General features: G+C 43.5%; 1 protein-coding gene across 8 annotated transcripts in view; it reads right to left on the minus strand.

Moving 5' to 3' along the window:
* Positions 1 to 23,413, minus strand: part of ZBTB20 (zinc finger and BTB domain containing 20) — a 512,829-nt gene that overhangs the window by 100,524 nt on the left and 388,892 nt on the right. Inside the window, exon 1 of one of the 8 annotated variants that reach the window (XM_075034367.1) lies at positions 15,402 to 16,958. The exons of the other annotated variants lie outside the window; for them this stretch is intronic. The gene's annotated coding sequence lies outside the window, so the exon portion shown is untranslated. Of the gene's footprint in view, positions 1 to 15,401; positions 16,959 to 23,413 lie in introns of those variants that run through there. 8 annotated transcript variants of the gene reach the window in all.

A 23,413-nucleotide genomic window follows, 5' to 3' on the forward strand; every position in this document is an offset into this window, starting at 1 on the left:
ACCCATGACAAAACACAGAAGCATTAAAGTGACGCTCCCTGCCTTCTTTACTTGGAGCTGAAGTTAGCTGACATGCTAGAAATCATAAAACTGAAAAGCAAAAGTATATTCAGCAAAAAAGCGATTTGATCGTTTTTTAAGATTATTCATAGCCTACATTGCACTGGAGAACCTAAGACCCCAGGAGTTGCTGGGATACATGCTGTGTGGGTTTCGAGATGGATACCAACTTCATACTATCAGCTGAGCTGCATTAAGAGCTGTCTGATGCCCTGTGGTCTAACAGCATGACTTCTCAGGGTATGCAATGCCGATCAACCCATCCCTAAATTTGGTGGGCACGATCTTCCTGGTGCAAAGCTCACTCACACCCTCAGCATTATCGAGGCAAAACTCAAGAATCTTTTCTTCCCTATGGCTCTTTTAAGAGAGAGATGTGCCTGTCCTTAGAGGAAATGCTGGGGTGAAAATGTCTGACTATTATTCAGTATTTTCCTGAAATTTTCCAGTGCTGCTCTTATTCAGGATTAAGTTCTACTTTATTTTGTTGTACCAACAAACAAACAACAAATCCAACCCCAAAGCACTTAGTCTAAATCCACTGGAGTTTTATTGCACTGCTGCTTAAGTGGGAACAGACCTCAAATGCTACTTCTCCCTTTCTGAAAGCAGAAGACCTTAGCACTTGAGCTCAGAAGCTTGACCATTAATTGTTTGTATTGCAGAGCCTATGACATACTTAAGTAGCTGAGCACAACAATAAACACAATAGCCAGTTCATTAAATCATTCTTTGTTAAGACTTTCCAAAGCTTTGGGCTTAAGCCTCTTAAAATTGAAATCATTATGCTATTTTTTTTAAACAAATGAGCAAACATAACTCACACAAAAAGGGAAAAGAACAACAGAGTCTTTGATGTATGCATCATCACTGTGATGCCTCACTGAGATTAAACTATACGTCTAACACGGCTAAGAGGTTTCAGCAGCTCTTTCCAAGGAGAAGCTGAAATCAGGAAGGGCTATAAAGTGCTGCCGTTGCTGTCACCTCTCCTGCAACAGCTTTCCTTGGCCTGTCACATCACGAGAGAGGCTATCAATAAACTTTGTAGAGTGGTGTTTGCGGTCCCTCTTGTGTCTGTAAGATCCTGTCAAAACCTTGACTTGTTGACGCACCCTGCCAGGCTCTGAGGATGACTGCAGATGACAAAAGGTGGAAGTATGGAGGTTTGCTGCCTTGGGCGAGTTTGTTCTTCTAATGCCACGTGCTAAGATTCCAACTCAGAAAAATGGAGCCAAACTATTCACAGCCTTGCAGGTATTAGGCAGGCATTTTACACAAGGCTATTTAGATAAGGCTGAAATACCTTAATAAAATGCTACTGTGATGAGCGCACTGAATTATGCTCCTTTTGAAATAAAATCACAATCCTTACCCCTTCTTTTGCCACACAGCTCTGGCTGCCTACAGCTCGTTTCTCCTCTCCGTGCCAACACTGCAGCCACACTGCAAAAGAACTCTGTTTCTCTTTCTCCTTAAAACAATCCTGCACCTTTTCTCACGTCATATGTCATAGGCAGAATCTCTGCCTTTCCCCTCCTGTAAATACCTTTAGTATACAAATTCACGCACTATTAGCATGAGAACATGTTCTAACAAAAGCAGAAGAGAGATGCAGAGCTGAGCAAAAGACTTAAAAGAAGAAATTGCCATCTTTTTTCCCCCACTGTTGCTACTATCTGCTCTTTCCCATTCCTCAGCTGTGTTGGTTGTGATGTTTGGTGTTACGGCCGTGTCGGACTACGAGCCAGCTTCTGGTGGGTGCCGAGTGCCGCCTGTTCCTGATCGGGTTAATGAAAGCTGCCAGCGCTCGGTTTCCTCTCTGGAGTTGTCCCCTAGACTATAAGCAGTTCAGGGCTGGGCAGTGTTGCTTACGGGCTTGTGAAGTGACATGTTCCTCTTTGGGAATAACAAATACAAACAATAATGGGTATGTTCAACATCCTATTCTGTCAGACCATTAAATGGCTTTCTTCCGGTTTTTACCATTTCTTACAATTTCTGCCACTATGAATCTTAAGACAAAGCTCATGCTGATATGGAAGTTACAGAATCGTGGCTTGGCAGAGGACTCCTGCTCTATGGCATACCACCCTGCAAGGCAGTTCCTCCTGAGAAGAGGAGGGTGAAGAAGAAAGGTGGTGGGGGAGAAGGAGGCAAAGCCCAACTTCCTTTTCCCCACGTAAGGTACCTCAGCCGGAGCAGAGGGCTTGCAAACTACCTGTCTAGGACAGTTGTGGCCTCAGATCTAAGACAAGGCTCGCCTTTCTGTGCAGACACAAAGCACATACAGCTTTAAAAAAAATGCATAAATGAATTGAGAGTTAAAAACTGCTAGAGAATACTCCCTGGGATTATCTGTACTATCAAGACAGGAAAACTTTGCAGATGCTACTGTCTCTCTAGAGGAATAAATGCTTGCATTTTAATATTCTCAGCAGCTGGTTCCTGTTGAATGCCATCAGGATGATTCAGCCACCCACCAGGAACACCAGTAGCAAGTGCACACACACAGAAATCTGCAAAACTTTCTGCTCCCGATGCCAATGCTGTTACTTTGGCAGAGTCTGATCTGTATTAGCTATTCTTCATTATTACCAGTAGCAGGTTTAACTTCACCGGGATGGTGAAAGAAACCAACCAGTCCCTGGTGCTGCCCTAATCGATCCAACCGTCTGCCTCCTATCAGTAGTGCTTCCCACAATCCACATCCTTAGCAGCTTACTCTGTGGTTACCTCATTCACCTTCAGCCTCGCCACAAGTAACATATCTCTCCTGTCAGCTCGTCCCTTCAAAGCGATGCTTCAGGCAGTCTGATGTCCTTCCCCCTACACGGCTCAACATCTGATGAAAGGGACATCACCTTATAACATACTTGGTTTCTACATGAGACTCAAATGCAATAGATTACTTCCTCACCCTAGCTGATGATCAATTTATGTCTAAAAATATGAGGTCTGCTATCTCTCCCCATTTTTTTAAAAATCAACCTCAGTGATGTTTGTCTGTGGTCTGTGGACCACTTCCAGGTGTTTTATGGAGGTGCATCTGTCTAGCAGCAATAATGAAGCATTTACTTTTCCTCAAGCAGCAATGCTTCCTGACAGTTGTCGACCGGGTCAAATCACTCAAGGTTTCCTCTAATCCCACTGGGACAAATTTCTGCCTCTCTTTTGTCTGGCATTTCTTGGAAGTAGACTAAACTGTGATGCCAATCTGCAGAACCCAACCTGGAGAGGACAGAAACTACAGAAGACAGAACTAAACAGCATAGTCACTCAGCGATTGGGGGACCCATGACTACAGATCCTATAGTAGGGAGTCTTTCAATTCTAATTCACGTGATGACAGACAGCCAGAGAGCAAAAATAAACAGCTCAAATGCAAAACGGTGGGAATGTAACAAAGCAGCTGCACCCATCTGGTCAATAATGCCCACTGAAGTTTTCCTCCTTAATACTACTGCCATTTCACTCAAAGCAGTAGAAAAGGTACTACAGGTGGACAGCAACGCAGTATCAACACCTAGTCTAAAATTATGGGGTTTAATTCCATCATCACAGACCATCCTAATTTCACCATTATTCAATGTTTGGGGAAACAAACAAAAAAAAAAAAAGAAAAAAAAAAAGGCATGCCTTCAACTTGGAGATAAACGTTAGCTCAGACCAAGCCAGCAGCGTTGGCCCTTCCACAGGAACAACCCCAAATACTGGTGCTATAAATACAGGTAACTCCTCAAGTAATCTCTCAAACAAATGAAAGAAATTTGGGTTTATTACCTGTGCCAAGTTGTTCTAATGTGGAAAACAAGCCAAAATAGAGAAGTCAGAGATTGTGCGTTGAGTAAGTGACAGAAACATTATGAACACAAGTGTTCTCATGTCAGATCCCTGATGTACCCATATAGCTTGTGACACCTACTGCTGACTGCAATGATATTCATCCTGATGAGAAGTGATGCTATCATATTCCTTACTTGCTTTGCAAAGAATATCTTCAAGAAGCTGTGTCATTTCCAGAATCCAGAGTGGTCCCTACCATGATCTCACCTTAAATCAACAAAGTTACGGAGCTGCCACTTGCTCATTCTAATGAGTGAAACAGTTAAGTGCCATTCAGAGTCAGCCAGGAGTCTGCATGAATATGGAAAAGAGAGGCAGGAGGGCAGCAGAAAGTGAGAGAATAATCTTTTATACGGAATTAAAAATGGGGGGGCGGGGGAAGAAAATTTTAACTGTTTCCACAGTTTTCTGGTATTTCATCTCATGTAAAAAAGGAGAATTAAAATTCACGAAATTAAAATCACTAAAAAACAGGGAGTTATTTTCAATTAAAGAATAAAAACAGTGTTTTGCACTTTTTTCTGCCTTGAAAAAAGAGTAAGAGAAAAAGAACAATCTAATTTCTTTTACTTTTCTTTTTTTTTTTGCAATCAATAATGAGGTTTTTCTGACCAATTCTTCCAGTAAGCTATCTCATTGGATGCGATGTGGCAACAAGGATCTGTTACCCATTGTGGTTTCAGGGCTGAGAATGGATTGGATTGTCTTCTCTGTTATTTTAGCCCCAAAGTATATTTTAAATAGCCTTAAAGAGAATGAAAATTCTTCTCATACCAGCGACAGGGAGAAATGGCTTTAGAAATTACTTTCATGTTTCCAACAGTTTTTGTTTTTTTCTCCTTCTGAGTAATTTTTTTTTTCTTTGCTTGCACAAATGCAAGGGGATAGCCTTGTTTGAAAGATATTGGAATACGACACTTGGTGATCCATCAATCAGCAAGAATACCCAGATACGTGTTTCTAGTAAGCAGTGAGTGTCATGGAGTTTACTTCCAGCAGTGAGTGTTATGGAGTTTACTTCCATGCACTTCATTCAAATCAGACAAGTCAGCCATACAAAGCCAGTTTGAAGGGCTGGCTTTTTTTTTTGCATCTTCTTTAAAAGCACGTATCTTCTTAAAAGCTAGTCTGACTGGTCCAGACTGGCACCATTTCAGTGCTTGGCCTACAATGGCAACACAGAAATTATCTTTTATCTTACCCTATCTTCCCAAATTGGTTAGGACTAGGCATGTGTTTTGAAAAGAAAATCAAAGTCCTTCAGAAAAATATTTTTTCTTTCTTAGTAGAAACCAACCAGAATTTTGCCTCAGCCAAAGGATTTTATCAAGATTTAAGAGGAGACTACTAATACCTTCAAAGTGCGAAGAACTCATTACACTCACACTCAGCGTTCTTGTAGCATCAGTGACAAGCATTATCAGAGTTATTTCACAGGTAAAAGAAGACAGGAGAGAAATGACACAACGTCTGAAGGGAAGATGCAAGAATTCTTCATACTGAACTGCGTGCAACCCAACAATAAAGGCAACCTTGCCACTTGCGCCTAATGATTTCGTAGCGTTTTACAGGCCATGTTGATCCCATCTTCTCAGCTACCCCTGAGACGGGAAACCACCGGCCGGTTTTGGGGTTGTTTGGAGTAATCTGAAGCCAGGGGGTTAAGCGGCCAGTCCCAGGCAGCACTGTGAGCGGGCAGCGGGTGAGGAACATGTCCAAATCACGATGTCCCAGCCACCAGAGCAGAGAGGTACCGCTCTGGAGAGGGCTGGAAGAGAAACAACTTGAGAAAACTAACAGTACACTTACCCTAAGAAAGTTTTACCCTCTTCTTTGTTCTTTTGTCAGTAGAAGAAAAAAAAAAATAGCTATGTGTGTCAGAAGAGCTTTCTCTCGCCTAATTAGGCCTCCCTTTCGTTATGCCCTGAACATTGGAGTTTTAATCCTGAGCACAGAGGGGCCTTGGGCAGAAAATTTGGCCAGTCTTTTTCACAAAGTCTGAATGTGTTCAGACCTTTCAAAACTGTACCAGCCCCTCTCTAACCTTAAGATTAAGCAGTACATTTTCAAAGCCATAATGAGCTAAGCCTGCTGGCCTCCTGTGAGATAGGAAACTACCCACTGCTTGAGAAGCTGTGGTCCATAGTACCCAAGGTGAATTGCTGCTACTTTTTGTTACACTCTTAACATAATCTGATATTCTCCATTTGTCCTGACCTTATTGACCACAGCAGACTACATTTATTTCTCTCTTCTGTCCTTTAATAGCTTTACAATGCTTCTCTTTTCACACTACTTTCTGCGTCTAGTCTCAAGACCTTTTCTCTTATGTTCCCATCTCTTTCCCTCTTTACAACTGGATCGTTGCCTTTTCCCACATACCTCTTTCATTTCTGCCTCATCTACTTGGGAAGAAAAAAGAAACCCACTGTTGCTGCATACTGCTTCTCTTCTCTATTCATCCATTTCTTCTGCCATCAATAATTCCTCATGTCTCACTTCAAATTCCACTACTCGCCTTCCCGTACCTTCAAACTGTACTCTGGGCGTCAAAAATTAACCATCAATCAGCCAGACCAGCAAAGTTTATTAATACCAAGCATGGGGAGAAGATTTCTGACAGTAGAGGGCTCCTTAATACATCAGACAAAGGCATAGCTGAAGTTAGTCCAATTCAGATTCAAATGAAGTCATATGGACTGTAAAACCTTCAGAATAATTGTCTTAAATATGTGGTCATTCCCTTACTTAAATGCTTTAAGGTTACCTGTCTTTCTGAAAGATACGTTCTAGCTCACCAGAAGATAAGAGCTTTAAGAAATTCAGTAGGCTTTATCATGTGAAGGAAACTAGATAGGACTGTCAGAAGGGCCCTTGCTGCTTGATCATCTCCAGAGGTGAAAAGGCAGCAGCGTCCAATCTGTCTCTGACTCTGCTTGGCAGTCTCCCCTGTTGTTCCACCTGCTAGTAGATGTTGGATAGTTTGGGACAACTCCTTCCCTCTTCAGACACAAGGATATTTCTCCCTGTTTGCGTGGGTTACCCTTTCCCAAGCCGGGGCTTCACAGCTTGCCTTAAAAATGGTGATTGTGACGATCTAAATGAATGTATTCCCCTACCACCCACCTGTACACAGAGAGAAAAACAGAGCAACTTTTACTTTTCAAGAGCCTTTTCTCATTTTACTGCTCCAGCTTCTGCTCAGGGCTTTTCCAGACTGCCTCCAATAAACCTGACCTAGTTCTCCTTGGCTCACTGAGGTCCCCAGAAGCATCACTAAGAGCTCAAGATTAATACATTTTTTCTACTACATGTTCGAAGGACCTTAGCAGCCACAGAGCTGTTAGGCCCAAGACACATGAAGTTATCAATGACTCAATTTACATTAAATTACCATTTGGAAATTTATCTTCTTAATCAGATCTATGAGAATATATAGTCATGTCTTAACTATGGTACAACTGACAGGTACGGAACCAACCAGCATCGAATATGTGGATTTTTCAAGGTCTGTTTAAATTCAGTCTAAACTGTGGGTTTATGGCATTGCAAAAATTTACTGAAAAAACATGAGTTAATATTTGTCCAGTTCTTTCACATGAAAAGTGCTGTTACCGTTGTCAAAAAGTCTACTGTGGGCTTAAGTAGCTGTGAGAATGCAAAACAGTTTAAAAAGTGAATAGCTTTCGTAACTAATAGCAAGTAGGCAATATAACAGATGGCGACTCACATGAAAGATAAACCACATCTTAGTAACAATAACTTACATTCAGAGGGGTAATGTTTCCTAGGGGTTAGAGCATGGGACTGGGATCCAGGATTCCCAGGTTATCCTCCTGGCTCTGCCACTGACTCGCTGTGTGAACTTAGAAAAGTCACTCAAAAATCTCTGCCTCAGTTTCCTCATCTGCAAAATGGATATAGTTCTTACAAATACCACCAGACTGCCGAGGGGAAGAGGCCCAAGCCGTTAGTTTTTATAATAAGCATTTTGAGACAAATGAAGGTATGGAAGAGCGGTGTTTGGTGGTGCCATTATTCAGCCATTGATCAAATTGCAAAGTGGTTACCTTGCTCAACCCTGAGCTAATACAGCCGTCCCTGGAGTGAGCGGTGGCAGCTGCCTAACTATGCTCCATACCCTTATGGCATGGTTCAGGCCGGGACGTGAGTATTGCCCTACGCAACCAACACTTCAGAGGGAATTCAAGGAGGCCAAATACAATTACCTTAATTGAAATTTAGCCAGGACGTTATGTAATCTTTAACAACAGTCTGAATCTCTATTTTGTATCTCCGACAAAAGGGAGCACCTACAGCTCTCCAGGTTTCTGTCATCATTAGTTGGCACATTACTTCATTTTGATCAGAAACAAGATTGCTTCTCATTCGCTGACTTTGCTTTGTGCAGCTCTACAGAGTTTCACAAAGGTCCTCCAAAGCAAGCACCAGAACAGTCTTATGCTGTCTGACATGAGCATAATACAAAATGAATAGGCTGCAAATAAATGTTCCCTTTGCTTTCCACTATGTAACAACTTCTTTTTTTTTTTGTATGAGTGATGGCTTGAATTTTTAACTGCGTGAGTAGTAGAGAGTCTACTCAGAGAGTGTCCATTTTTGCCATGCTTGCCAGCCAGAGATTTCCCCCTGACTTTGGTGAGAATTTCATGAAAACACAAGTTAGAGAATTGGACCAGGAGGGAAAAAGTGGTTATAGAGAGGAAGATTCCTTGTAGAGTACACCTTGGTGCTTCAGCAACGTGCAGGCAATGGCACAAACTAAAGCCTGAAACGAACTTGCTGGCTTGTCTCATCAGTGGGGAAGGCTTCCTCGGATCAGCTCTGTTTTGCTCTCTCCATCTGTATAGGGTTGTTGTGGTACTGATAATTTTCTGTCGCTTCTGAAGATTGTGGGGATATATTTCAAAGAGTCAAAAAAAAAGTCACACACAAAAAAATAAAAAGAACAGCTGATTTCACTGAAGATGACTCTGGCATCTTCCTACACAGAATTTTCACTGGTATTTCCTGATTCTCCAGCCAAAGAAATCATCACTAAACCCTTTTTTTCTGGGAGGAGGGAACAAAAATTATTTCTCACGCTAGCTCTTTAGGCTTTATGGGATATGTAGTTGAGATTAACATGTCAAAGAGTTTTAGGAGCCCTATTCAGAGGACTGCCTAAAGAATATTATATGTAACTGACTTAACTGCTCTCCAGATGGTCAAAACTGAAAAGGCCATCTGAGCAAAATCAAGTTTTGGAAAGTGCCATGAGAAATTTTACCCAGAGTATGTGGATTCTGCTTCAGTGGAAACAGAATTACTCTGATTTATTAATTATTTAAAAAAAAAATCTTAAGTTCATACCAAGAAATGTCTGGAAATTCCATGTTGTTATTTTCAAAAGTGATGAGCTCAAATCACAAAATCTGGATCTGGATGCCTAACAGTGCCAGAAGTTCAGGAGAGTTTGGACCGACAAGGCTGGCTCAGGCAAGTGTTGAGTGTTTTCCCAGGATTTTTTGAAGGCCAATACAAGGGTTTCAAAGAGGAGAGAGGCATGTGCAACATGGCAGAGTTACAAAAAAACATCGCTTGGAATTTCCTGGGTTTTGCGAGATTAAAATTGTAAGTCTAATTAGTTTAAGGAAATTAGCTCTTTATAATTTTCGTTTGGTACTGAAGAAACCAAAAAAATTAAAAATAGAATGAGAATGGAAAAATTAATGGGTTTCAGTAATTAGTTAATCAGAAAATGCTCCTGTCTTAGTGTGACTGTCCAACACACATTAAAAAAGAAAAAAAAAAAAAAAGAAAAAATAACCATGACTTTCCTCATACTTTCCAAAATAATATAAGCCTCACCTCTGAGCTTGGAACAACTACTTGACATTTCAACTCAGCTCATTTTTTAGTGGTAAGGCACCGAAATCGGTGTTTAGGTTGAAATACCATCTCACCATAATATTAATCCAGACACAGAATAAATACATGCATCTTGGCAAAAATAAACCAGAATTTGTTCCTCCTACTGGCCACATCACATTTACATGAGTTGCATGCACTAATGAAATGTTAAATGGAAGGGAAACCTCTTCTGAGAGCAGACCTTTTCACCAAGTGCTGAACTGGGGCTCTCTGACATCTGAAAGCAGCAGGACAACTTATTACGCTGTAGGAAAAGGCATTTCTCTTGACAGTGGTGATCCAGTCTGAGGCCCCACAAACCACACACTGGTGCACTAAAGAGACATGTGTTAGACAAGCTGTTTTGTCCCTTGGCTATCACCCTCCCGAGCGCTGAATAGATCCGGATTGGGCTGGCTTAGAAAAAAAGTCAGATGAAAGCAGTGAAGTTAAGCCAAGTCAAAAGACAACGTTGGTGCAATTCCACCGAGTCCAAGTTATGCTAACAAAACTTCAGCAGCGACGAGCCTGGCCTTCTCTGCCCAGCCCAGAGCCACACTTTCAGACATTAGCTGCAGCGCTTGGCTTTCAGCTTTCCGCAGCTCGTCACCATATTTATTTAATGAGGTAGCTAAATATGTATTTTATCATTATTTGAGCTTATAATAACTTTGAAACAGAATAATCTGCTTGGCAGAGATGAAGTCAAAGAAGTTTGAGGAGAACAGTTTTTTTCTTTAAATAAAGATGCTGAGCAACAATCCACTGAAATGGCCGAAAACTTGAAAGAAGCCTTTTACTTCGCACTTACATAGCTCTTGAGCTTCAGCCTTACCGTTGAGCTGTTTACTGATTGTCAAGTCAAGTAAATTCACGGGCAGCTACCAGAACGAGCTCACAAATAAATACCCACAGCTAGGACTGTTCAGAGCACTGGAGCGTGCGTAGAGTAACAGGGAACATCATGTACCGTGCATGAACAGCACGCAATTTTTAAACATTCGTAACACTAATTTCAAAACCAAATTTCTTCCAACAAAGTCTGTAATTCCTTCCTCAAGACCATGAATGTGCCTAAGCAGGAAACGTTAAAGCAAAGCTGGTTTCAAGTTGCTAGAGGAAGAGAGAAAAGGAAAGAAGCCTCAAAATGTTGTCTCTGGTCAGAGTCTCTTACTCCTCATTGAGATGACTGGCAAAAACTAAACAAAAAGAAACGGTCTGCTGTTGAGAGCGAAGGAGAGATATTGGCAATTTTGTGAAGGGACTGGAGGCATATACAAATAAAGTTTCAGACTGCAGGAGTCATCGCAACTCAGCTCCAGCATCTCCGCTACAGCCAGTGCGCCCCGCGTTCTCCAGAGGGATGCTGTGCTGTGCAAAGACACATTCTGGGGTGTCTGGTTTCCAACACTGATTCAAGGGGATCACCCTAAATCCTGACGTTCTAGCTCTGTTTTTCATTAACCCTTTCTCAGGAAAACCTGCACTGACTTCAGTGGGAAGGTGTCTCAGTTAGAAGAGAAATAAGAAACACCACCACCTAGCAGGGAGACCTCGATATGGTTCAACACACCTATAGTATGGCTGAAATACAGTTGTTTCTGGATTCCTAACAAACAAACCTCTAGTATGTATTTGCCTCACTTACAAGACTGCTTTTGTACACTGGCCTAAGTATACACCGGAGAGGAAATGCTAGAACTTACAGATCTTCAGCTGCGCTAATAGGAGTATCAGCACAAAATGTATACAGATCGCGTACACAAAATGCGCCCGTACTTCCCCCTGGAGCGTGGCAATCGGCCCGCACGCAGCCAGCTGCTGAACGGTGCAAGGTGGTGGAAGGACTGGCCGGCCAAAGCATCTACCTCTGACGGAAAGTGTCAGTAACTCCTTTGTGCCTCTACAGTGCAAACGGGATTTCGGCTTTGATGATCTTACCGAATTCAGATGAAAAAAACACCGAGTTCCACAAAGATGGAGCAGTAATTACAGAGGGAGCAAAGTTGTGTAAAAAGCTCATTTTCTGGTTTGCTTGCCAAAGCATATTACAATTCAGGTTGCACAAAACTGAAGCAAACAAACAAAAACCCAAACACTTTAAATTCCTCCCCAAAAATCTCAACCCCCCCCCCCCCCTTTGAACCCTCTCATTTTGGAATGTTTTTAACTCTCCCCCCCCCCCCCCTCCTTTAAAAATCAATTCTTAACACTTGTCAAAATAAACCCTTAGTTCAAAACCAGAAATTAAAACATTGCATAGGAAAGAATCAAAACAAAACATTACCTCTCTTTTGGAAAGACAGACCTTTTTTCTTGCAACGATTTAATGCATTTGATAGCAATTCATTGTTTTTGTTGACGTGACTTTGCATTTTCAGGCAAAAAGTTTTGCAGCGGTGTTTATCTAAATAATGTATTGCTAAAGACAGCACAAACAGGGGAAAAAAGTCATCTCCCTTAACTAAAATGTGACCCAGTAACAGAAATATTGCTGCCATAAGGCTACTTGGCTATACACCTCCAATTGCTAGCTGCTGTCTGGCTCCCTCCATCCTATTATTAGGCACCAGCGTTCTGGTACAGGAAACTTTTATGGGTGGCATACACAAAGCACGTCTGATTTCTACCTCGCACTTCATCCTCTATTCCTTCAGCATAACCTTTCGTTTTCTTACAGCCTTCACTTCCCCGCTTTGCTCACCCAAAGGCAGAAAAGCCCCGCATAGGGATCGCTACCTGACAGCTTTTCGAACTCGGTGTGGAGAAGGTGCCCAAACGAAAGAAATAAATAACCAGAGGAAAGTTTATGAAAGTGAAACGAACGGCGCGGAGTGGCAGGAGCGGCAGCAGGCAGCTCTGTACTGCTCCTTAGACTGACACAGGTGTATCCCAACTTCACCCACTCAGGCAGGAGAGACAGAGGGACACACACGAGTGCGTAGGGACACGCCGAGAAGTGCCAGAAAGGGCAAAGGAAGAGGTAAAAGAGAGAAATAAAACCGAAAGGTGTTATTCATTTTTACAACTCGACAATGAACTTCAATTTTGGCAGAGGATTAAAAACAGCCCTGGGAAATGATTAAGGGCTTTTTATTTTTTCTTTTCTATAAAGCTTCAGCACAAAAAAAGAGATTATAAAAGGGATACGCTCGCACAGGCACACATAAAATAGGGGGGGAACTGGGGAGAAGGAAATGAAAGGAAAAGAAAACAAACAGCCTCCTAACAGGCCCATACTGCTAACGGGAGTCCAAATAAAGAGTCATATGATATCTGATAGTGCAGGACACGTCGCCAGGAGCTGGAGCGGATTGCCTGCAGGAAGAAAGAGCCAGTGTGTTACTGCTCAAAGAGCTTTTCTTTCCCCTTTTTTTATTTTTTTTGCCCTCTCCCTCTTTTCTCCTGTACTGTGAATGTGCTACTCTCAGGTCAGGTCCGCGGAGTCCCCGAAAGACAGCTATCATCTTTCTCCCTACTTCTGGAAGCAGTGAGAGCCACTGGAAGATGCCTTCTAGTTGAGATTGAGGGGGGCTAAAAGTAGGTTTCAGCTCTGTTACATCCTCCCTGTACTGTCACCATCTCCACGGCTGCAGATACAAAATGCTCGCAAAAGCTTGTTACATTAAAAAAAAAGGGCGGGGGGGGGGGGGTAGAAGAAAAAAGATTCAGACAGAAAAAAAATGAGACTGCTTATCCTATGGAAAACTTCAAAGGCCAAGTCCCATTTCTGTGCTCTTTTGTTTACTTTTCCTGTGATTTTTTTTTTTTTTTTTTTCCTTTTTGGAGAGTGAGAGAGCAAGAGAGAAAAGTCACAGAAAACATTCAGACCATGAAAAACATCAGGAGTTGGGAAAACTCTCCGGAAGAACGAGGAAAGCGAGGATTTTAAATAAAAGAAAGGCATTTGCAATTTGCCAAAAGTTCCTCTGCTCGTTCTGTTTGCCAACAGAACGACCAGCTCTTTTTGGTGGTCCATCCCTCTCCATCGAGCATTTCATGTTAAACTGGGGAGCCCGCAAAGTACTTTCGACTCGACACTGCTGCTGCTGTTACCCAGGGAAATGCAGAGCACCTGGGTTACCTGCAGCCGAGGTACCTGGACTCGGAGCAGGGGACTTGAGGCCACGACGACCCCCCCAGCTTCTGCTGGGGAAGCCGTGCCCACCACAGCTTTGGCGAGGGAAGAGCCCCGGCTAACGGAGCCGGAGGGGTGCAAGCCCCCAGCCTAGGCACCGGTACGAAAACAAAACTGTGTTTTAACCGGCCGTTTCACTTGTCGCGGACGGTTTCCCTTCACTTTTGCGAGGGACGGGCTGTATCCTGCAGGACTTTTTGCCACTGTAGGGTAGTGGCACTCCTAAAGCAGTGCAGGCAGAGCCCAAGGATGGATTTTCCCCCCTTCATCACATGAGAAGATGTAAATGGACTAATTCTCCGTGTACACTTACACAATGCATAGATGTTGCTTAAAAACAATGCCATAGATACACATGCGATACCTATGTAGCTGTAACAGATGACCTCTTCCGAGGGAAGCCTGCAGCATGAATATAAAAATCAAGGTATTGTAGTAATAATGCCCTGCATCCAGAAACAATCGCTGTAACTCTGTAATAATTTGATCTAGTTCTGTATATTGTGAGCTTCTGATTTTTTTTTGGGGGGGGGATATAATATACAGCTTCCTCTCTTGTTTTCTGTACCACTGCTGTATGATGCAGTTTTTAGATTGGTAATTTGTCAAAGCCAGGAAAATACAAATCAATAAAGGAAGGCAGGCAGAATTTGGCTAAAGAAAGCACTTCCTTAAGCTACTGAATCTGCAACAGTATATATTCTCACACATCCTAACCATTGTACAGGAGACCCTGTAGAGAAGATACCCTGTATGTTATACACTGTATGCAATAAAATTCCAATCTAAACGTCTCCTTAAATGTGATGTGTTATTCCCTTCTACATTACGTGTGCCTTTTCCACGTAGAAATAGACAAAGAGTGTATCTATAAGAAATACATTCAGAAGAACAAAAAATCTACAGTGCAAGGAGGTCTATCCTGAAATCCTCAATTTGGGGCTCGATTAAAGAACCAAACTCAGAAGGTGAAATGGAGCCATTTGAGAGAGGGTCCCACCGAACAGGAGGAACAAGCAAACAAACAAACAAACAAAAAAATCCCTGAGCTCTGACTAATCATTTGAGCTGCCAATGAGAGGTGACTTTTAGACAGATGGTCAGGGAAAAGCTGGGTCCGTGGACACAGACGTTAGTCCCCCATCTGTATTTTAGGATCCTAGCTTCAACAAGCCATTACCAACTTTTTTTCTAAGTGACAGAAAGTGAAAGATTTCTTTTCCCACTCATTTATTTCTTTTCTACCGAAACCACCCAATTTCCCTCTTCCCCCCCCCCCAGTAAGAATCTGTTGTTTGATTTTTTAAGTAAACAGAAACTGTTTGCAGTATAACTTTTATGCCAAAAAAAAAAAAAAAAGAGGCTAGGTAAGTTGGCAAAACAGCAATTGGATTTAAAGAGAGAGTTAAAAAAAAGGGAGAAAAGAATGACATATCAAACTCACTTGGTCTCGTCCCCCTTCCATTCCTGTTCTTATTAATTCCAAATTATAATTTGGAGGTAAGGGAACTGCATTTCCTTTCAATCTATTTTGTTGCTGCCACACATTCTGTGCTTTGCTTCTCTCTCTTTCTTTTTAGGAGGGGGGGGAAAAATCCCTAATAAAAATAGAAAAACATATCTCAGGCGTTAAGCTCGCTCTCCCCCTTCCTTTGTAAAGAACTCTTTGTTCTCTAGTGAAAATGCTGAAAAAAATCCCCGGGCTCCCTGAAACAAGTGCAAAACACTTAGAGGCTTTTGGGCTGGCGAGGAGCCAGAAACCCTCCCGCTGTCTGGTTAGGAAGAGAGGAAAGAGAGAGAGAGGAGAGAGAGGGAAAAAATTGGAGCTTCCTTTAATAGACATAGGAAGCAGGTCCTTTTTTTTTTTTTTTTTTCCTTTTTTTCAAAACTGGCGGTCAAGCGTTAAGTAACTCCCTGTCTAAATCCACCTGCTGGAAATGAACTTGGGTAACCCCCCCAGGGGTGCACAAAGAGGAGACACAGTAACACACTCCCGGCTCTTCTCCCACCCGCCCCCTCCCCGCTGCCCTGCTTCCATTCTCCCTGCTCCCAGCACACAAATGCCCACGGCTCGCGCTCCCCCTGCCACCACCAACCAACGTTCCAAAATAAACGCTCGCTCCGTCTCCTTAAAGAGCAAAGGGGGGGGGGGGGGAGAGAGAGAAGAAGAAAAAAAAAAAAAAAAGAAAAAAGGGGGAAAAAAAAGAAAAAGCTTTTTTCCAGCTCGGTTGCGACAGTGATAAGGGGTAGGGAACATCTCATACCTGGTGTGAATGCTAATCAGCCAGGAGTTCTCCTTTTTTCCCAAGACAGGGAACTGTTTCCTTCCAAATTTATTAGAACCTCCTCCACTGCCTCTTTGAAAAACCTTCTTTGTCACCCTCTTCCCAAGTCCTGATACTTCTTTAAAAAAAAAAAAAAAATGGCTTCGGAGCTCCTTCTATTCTTGATATTGATTCTCTCTCTCTCTCTCTCTCTTTCTCCCTCTCTCTTTCTCTCTCCCCCCCCACCCCCCCACCCCTCCTCCTTTCTCCTGTCTCTGTCTCTTCTGAGTGGTCTATTGATAAGTCCCTAGAGGCACTGGGTCAGCCTGCCCGTAGGAAACCAGACACAATGCACAAATCTCCGAGTGCCATTCTGCCATCAGCAAGCAGACCACGTTTAGGAGAGAGGAAAAAAAAAAAAACACACACACACACACACACACACACACAGTAGAGCAAAAGACAGAGAGAGAGAGAGAGGGAGAGTGTGAGAAAAAGACTGATTGGAACAGGAGGGAGGGAGGGAGGGAGCGAGAGAGCGAGGGAGAGAGAGCGACACTGCCAGTCAGGTTAATCATCCCTACTTTAATTAGCTGTTCGGCTTAGACATAAAACAATTGAATTTGAATGATCTGTCAGTGGGCTCGGCTGAACCAAAGGGGAAATGCGAATATTACAAAAAAGACTGTTGGTGTATTCAGATAAGCTCGCCGGGAAAATCCTCAAAGGATAACTATTAAAACTTACCACCAAACAAAAAAGTACAGATTCAAATGGCATTATACAGAGGCCCTCTCCAAAAAGCTGGGAGATCCCTTCCCTCTCTTTTTCACACACCGCCGCAGCTCTCGCTGAAATAAACACCCGCGCCTTCCCGCAGCCTTCCAACGCTACCTGTCCTGCGGGGTGGGGAAGGGGCTGCAGGTTTGCCGGCTACTTCGGCTCGGGTAAAGCGAGACCTTGCTGCCCGTCGCTTGAATTTTCCCGACGGATCACTGGAATGTTATGATTCTGGAAGTACACAAGCTCCGAGAGCGCATCCCTGCCATGGATGTCTGCACAGACACAGACACACCGAGTACCTGCCGGATACAGATGGAGATGCTGTAAAAAGGCAATGCTGGGTATTGGGATAGACGAGTCCCGGGCACTGGGGAGAGGGAGAAGTTATACCCCCAGAGAGGTGGCAAAGCGCTCCATTCCTTCTACCTTGGGCTGCAAAACAAAGTGCAGTTCAAATGGATGAATCCTGGCGATAACCAGCGCAGCGGCAGCGCTGCGCGGCGGGCAAGGCAGAGATTTATGACACTTCTGCAAAGTCTGCTTCTAAAAAGGTGTGGGGCCGGCGGCATCAACCCTCGAGAGGGAAGGCAGCAGGTATCACGCTGCTGTGAGAGGGAGCTGCCAGCGTGTTTAGCCCCTAGATGTCACCCCCCCTGCCCCGCCAGAACTTTCCCTTGTTCTTGCTGGGGACCTGCTTTGGGTTTCAGGGCACACAGGCTCTGATGTCCCCTCCCGAACGAACGGCAGCAAGGCGGGGGGCGTGCGTGTGAATTTATTGTGCGAGGCAGGTATATTCTCTGTGTTTTAAATTCGTTCTCTGTATTTCATATAGGGTTGCAGCTACAGCAGTAAATCCGTAATTCCTGATCAGCTCCGTGAACATCTGCTGTATATAAACTTTTAAATGGGCACAGCTAACCTGCAAGCGTCGCTCAAAAGCACGGGAAGAAAATAGAGAAGGAATTCGCAACGCGGCTGACTGCTGGCCTTCGAGAGGGAACGCTGGGATTCCCCCCCTCACTTCGCATTTTGGGTACAAATGCTTAAGGAAAGAAGAAACAAAAGACAGACAGAAGCTCTAGCAACTTCTCTACATTAATTTCATCATCTTTTCTACAGGCACCTCCAGTCAAAGCTAGCACCAGTTTTTATGTGTTTCACCATTAATGGAGAGCTGACAGAAGGGATCAATATTATTCATTCCTTCTATCACCCTCTGCTATGGGAAAAGGTGGGTGCCTGCCCTTTTCCACCTTTTAAAATGCCACGTGCTGGGTGACTGTGTCCCATCTGCCTACCAGGCCGTTGGGGCCCGTTGGCTCAGTGCAGATGACAGCAAGAACTAACCAGGGTCAATAGGAGAGGGATGCGCTGCAGAAGCAAACGGGACATTGGACTTAATGAGGTCTGTTAAATGCTATTTATGAGCCGCCTCCCCAAAATACAAATTGCTCCCATTTGAAATATTACGGGATTATGGAGGTAAGACGCTACCAAAGAACAGAAAAGGAGAATTCAGAGAAATACAGTGCCATCAAAGGCCTCAACTCCTTTCCAGATGAGGAGATTTTGTAGAGCACAGTGACACAGACAAGTAGTTTTCTCTTCCCTGGGTCAGTACCAAACTAATAATCCAGCAGGGTGCAAAACAGCTCTGGGCTGTTTCTAACGAAATATGCAGAGGACCTGACCACTTGATGCAGGGGTACAGGGGAAGAAACAGTGTGCAGTCATGTAATTACAGGCTATGGTAATGGTACAGGGGGCCCGCAGGAAGGCTGCACAGACAACATTAACTGTGGCATTTCCTAAGTGCTTGACTTCGTAACGTTAACATTACAGTAATGCCTTTTCAATATAATTTCTCAAGGTTTTCTTTTAAAGCCGACTTAAAAATCCAATGCCATTCCATGTTGCTGCTGACGCTGAGGCGGGTTAGCACCTGTGGAGCTGTAATACAGAACTTCACCACTTCAGCCGGCAGCGTCATCGACAGCAGGATGCTTACGAGGTGATCGACCACTGGAAGAGTGTGAGGATACTTCATTCAGGGGTCTGACGGTGTCTTCCTGACAACGGGAATGCTGAGAGTCAGGAGCCCTAGGCTGACTTCCAAGGAGCAAAGTGCGCTGCCATGGGAAGAGACCCTTTGGTCCCTGGACCCCTAAACCTGCATCTCTTCTGTGGCTGTCGGTTTTGCTTCCATCCCCTCCATTCAGTTGACTCCATGGACTGCTGTTCCTCCTGTTTTCTAACTTGCGCTCTCTCATGCTATTTCTCCCTCCCTACACTCCTTCTTACAGTCTGTTCCTCATCCCGTTACCCCAAAATGAGCATCCCCTCAAACGCCTCTTTACCTCCGCTCTACCCCAGGCACAGATAGACCCTGCGCGCAGAGGAAAGCGAGCTGCTTAGCATGGTAAATTAGGCCACGTGGCGTTCCAGGCTGCCTTAACTAGACCACTTCTTGCAAGACTGTTTAAAACTAACTCGGGTATCATAATTTGCAATCCACAGTGTAGACATATCAAAATGTCCTTGTTCTCATTTCCAGTGCTTGCTGCCATAGCAACCCCTGGTCAAAAGGAAATTTCCATTGATATCAGAAGGAGCAGCATTTCACCCAGGTGAGTTTTTACTATGTGGCACATATTTTATTAGCATGTGTTCTTGATATGGTGATCCCCAAATCTCCTATAGTGCTTAATGTAGAAAGCACCTCCGTTAAGTCCTGCTCTCAGTAGGTCCCCTTCTACTAGAAGCTACATAAGTCAAAGACCTCCTGATTTCTACCTGAATATCAACGAAGAGCAGACCAGGAGTCTAAATGCAAAAGGCCAAGAGCAGCTCCAAAAAACGTACATCATCTTCCCCTCCTGAGATTTTATCACGGATTTTAATTTAGATACATGATGATGATGATCTCTCTCTTTGCGTCGCACCCTCTTGCTTGCTCGTCCTTCACATAAATCATTGCATCTATCAGGGAGGTTTAGCCAAAGCAGCGAGAATTGAAAGCTCAGTCTGATCAGTTGAATAAAGTTTGCTGTTTGCTATGGAAAAGGCAATCAGCGCTGCAGCAAGCTTTCAAGCTCACGTATATGATACCCACTCCATAGGAAGAAAGTGTGGCTACAGAATTGGAACAGATCTTTAGGAGAACTGTACCAGGATTTGCCACTAGCAAAGGGCAGGACTGATGAAAGGAAAAGCCACCACCAGAACTGCTCCTCACTTTCAGACTTCTACATGAATATGTAACACCAGCCAAAAGCAGGACACAAGACAACAGGAGACCGGGAAGAACCTGGAAATGGCAGAGTACTTGCTCCTTTAATGTATATAAAGTATCCTGCAGAGCAACTTGTAACGCTCAGTATGGCTGACATGAGCCGACATTAATGGAAAATCAACAGATCTGGGTGGCACAGAGAGGAATTTGGTTCCTTTGCAATGAAGGAGCTCTGTCTACCTGAAAAAATGGCGTTTAACTATGTAATCTCAGGATAAGTTGTATAAATACATTCCTCTAGATTTATTGGCTTGTCTTCGTAAACAGCTGTGAGTCTGTGCTTTTTGTTCAGAGACATAAACCAGCACAGCATATTGGAGAGGGTGAATATATGGTTCAATGTGTAAGAAATGAGAGAAAAAGACTGGAAAGTCCACCTATTGCGGAAATCTACTCCTTGCTTATGTTTTGGGCAGGCAATCATTCCTAACTTGCACCGCTATGCTTGGTAGATAGATACCTTTGTATGCCAAGGTGAGAAAGGTACCATGCCTTGCATCTAACCTAGTTCATTTCTGTCATATGTGAAATTTGATTTTCTGGGGCAAAACAACCAACCTTATTTCCTATTGCACTCGTTACCAGAACTAGCCCCACCACATAAAACTATAGCAAATGTCCAGGCTGGTTCCTAAAGCACCTTTTACTGACACTGTGCAGTTCCCAAGGCAATTCCCTTCAGAGATTTCCTGACAATAGGGAAACGCAAATGGAAACATCAGAGGGGCTCCATATTTTTTCTCGCTCAGACAATCCCTATATAATAGCCTCTTTTGCGGAAGAGCCTCTCTTTTTAAAAAAATGAAAATTTGCAAATTGGGCTACGAGAGACATTTTTGTTCTTCATTTTGCACATTACCGCCAGCACTAAGATGCTGCAAAGTGAGCCATGCCCTCACGGGCACCAGTGCAATCCCCTTGCCTTCACTGGAAAAGCAACAGTGCAACCTAGGGGAACTCTCTAAAACGTCCGGCTGAGAAGACACAAGAAGAGCAAGACTCCTGCCGTTCTTCCTCTTCGCCTGCATTGGGCCAAAAAGTAAGGTTTCGAAAGTGCGTTTTCACAACAAATTAAGGAAACCTGATCACTGGTTAAAAAGCAGATAAACGAGGAGGTGACTTTCGCAGGTGATGTTTTCCATACGATTGTATGGTTGCTTACCGTGAAGGCCTCAGAAGACTTTAAAACACTGAAAACATTAACTCTCTACCTCACTCTCTACCCTCTATCACAATCCATACTGTTGTTACCAGATTGCATCTCTGCTCCAAAATTAAAATGACTTAAACAGCATCGTGTGTTATATTCAGCCTATTCTATTCTGTTCTGTTATATTTTATTCTATGATTTTTGAAAGAAGCATCAGTATCTCAGGGTATCAGGAGGCTTAATTTTCTCTCATACTTTTATAGCAAGACAATTAAAATTTTGATTTGAAGAACTTTAAAGCGGACGTCGGCCCCACTTCTGTTCTAAATGCTGACATGAAACATGCTATATAACCCTCTTGCTAACTTTGGTCCTGTCACACAGTCACAAATCTTATTTCCTGCATTTGGAGGTGACAGGTATTGTGCCTCTGCCTCCAGTCTTTCTTATCTAAAGATGTCCTGTTTCTGTAGGCTTTTCCATAGGCTCAATGCTGAGTAGAAATTGTAATTATTTTCATATTCCTCATTCGGGACAAAACCTTCGTAAGAACAACAGTATTGCTAGCAGTCTGGGGAGCTGTACAGCCTCAGCATGCCAAAACCGTGAGATTCCCACCAAACCCACCCCACCGAGGGCTTCTGGCTTCTCTGTCCAACCATTAGTTTTGTCTCAGGGACAGCTGCAAGGGTCCCTACTCTGCACGTACCACTGTCCCTCTTAGACTTGGATATAAATAGAGTGGGAAGCCAAAGAGCCAGAGGCGGGTGTAGAGTTCTGCCTCTCTTCTGCAGCAGATATGATTGTCCATCATGTCCTTGGGCTGGGTGAAGCCGTGAGGAAGGAAGACACAGACAGAGTTGATCTCCACCTCCACTCTCTCCACAGACACAGCAGCAGCTTGCAAGGTGACGAACAAGAGCGGCTCAGGAAATGAAGAGTAGTGCATCACTCATTTTTCCTGCCTGTTTGCTCCTAATTATCTTCCAATACATTTCACTGGTAGTTTTATCATACAGAAAGACAGAAGATCCTTCTGGTTTCAGCACATAATGACTGCTTTTAAAATGGCTTGCTATTCATTCTTGGGCAAGCCTCAGTTTCTTCCTCCCTCCCTCAAGTTCACTGCCTCTCATTCTGGATTTGTTGGGGTGGGTTTTTTGGTTTTTTTTTTTGGGGGGGGGGGGGGGGGCGGTGGGGGTGTCAATTCTCTGATAATGTATTCCAGTAAAAGGAAAAGAAGGGGCGGCAGAGGTGGCTTTCACTTTCTTTTGATGAGATCGTGGCCACACTGAAAAGGAGTGTCCACAATCTCAATAATTTCATTTTGGCCAATACAGGCTTGAGCTATGCAACTCCTGTGTAGCCCCTAGTACAAATCAACAGAGCCTCTTTTATAATCGTCTTCCAATATTTCTCTCCAACCTTAGAGAAACAGAGAATTGCTATAGGGCAATGAACTCTCATTTTGCCATTGACATTTCTGCAATCCATCTCCCTGAGTTGGGAGACCCTTTCACAGATCCAGAACCTCACCGGCATAAGGAAGAATTAGTATAATTAAGAATTAGACACAGGGTCTCTAAAATGGGAATCATAACAATGACTAACATCACAAGAGTGTTTTCAGAATTAATTCGTGTAAGTAAAGCATTTAAAAAGATAAAAATGTAGGAGCTGCCACGTCAGATTAGACCACTGCTCCACCTAGTTGAACGTCCTGTGCGCAACAGAGAGCAGCGACAAACGCAGGGTAGCAGAATTGGGGTCCCCTCTCTGTGCAGGAACAGGGTTCAGCCTAAGCACAGTCAATGCCAGTCCTTGCTACAGCATTATTTTATGCCTTTTGGTACATATTTAAGCCCCCCCTACAACCCACTGTCACTAAACAAAGTGGTCTTGCAATGAAAGGAAAGACCCAGGCACAGCAAGAGTCTGGTACAGTGGCCGTACAGCTGTACATTCAT

This window comes from Buteo buteo, chromosome 8, assembly GCF_964188355.1.
Source record: "Buteo buteo chromosome 8, bButBut1.hap1.1, whole genome shotgun sequence".
Classification (NCBI taxonomy): Eukaryota; Metazoa; Chordata; class Aves; order Accipitriformes; family Accipitridae; genus Buteo; species Buteo buteo.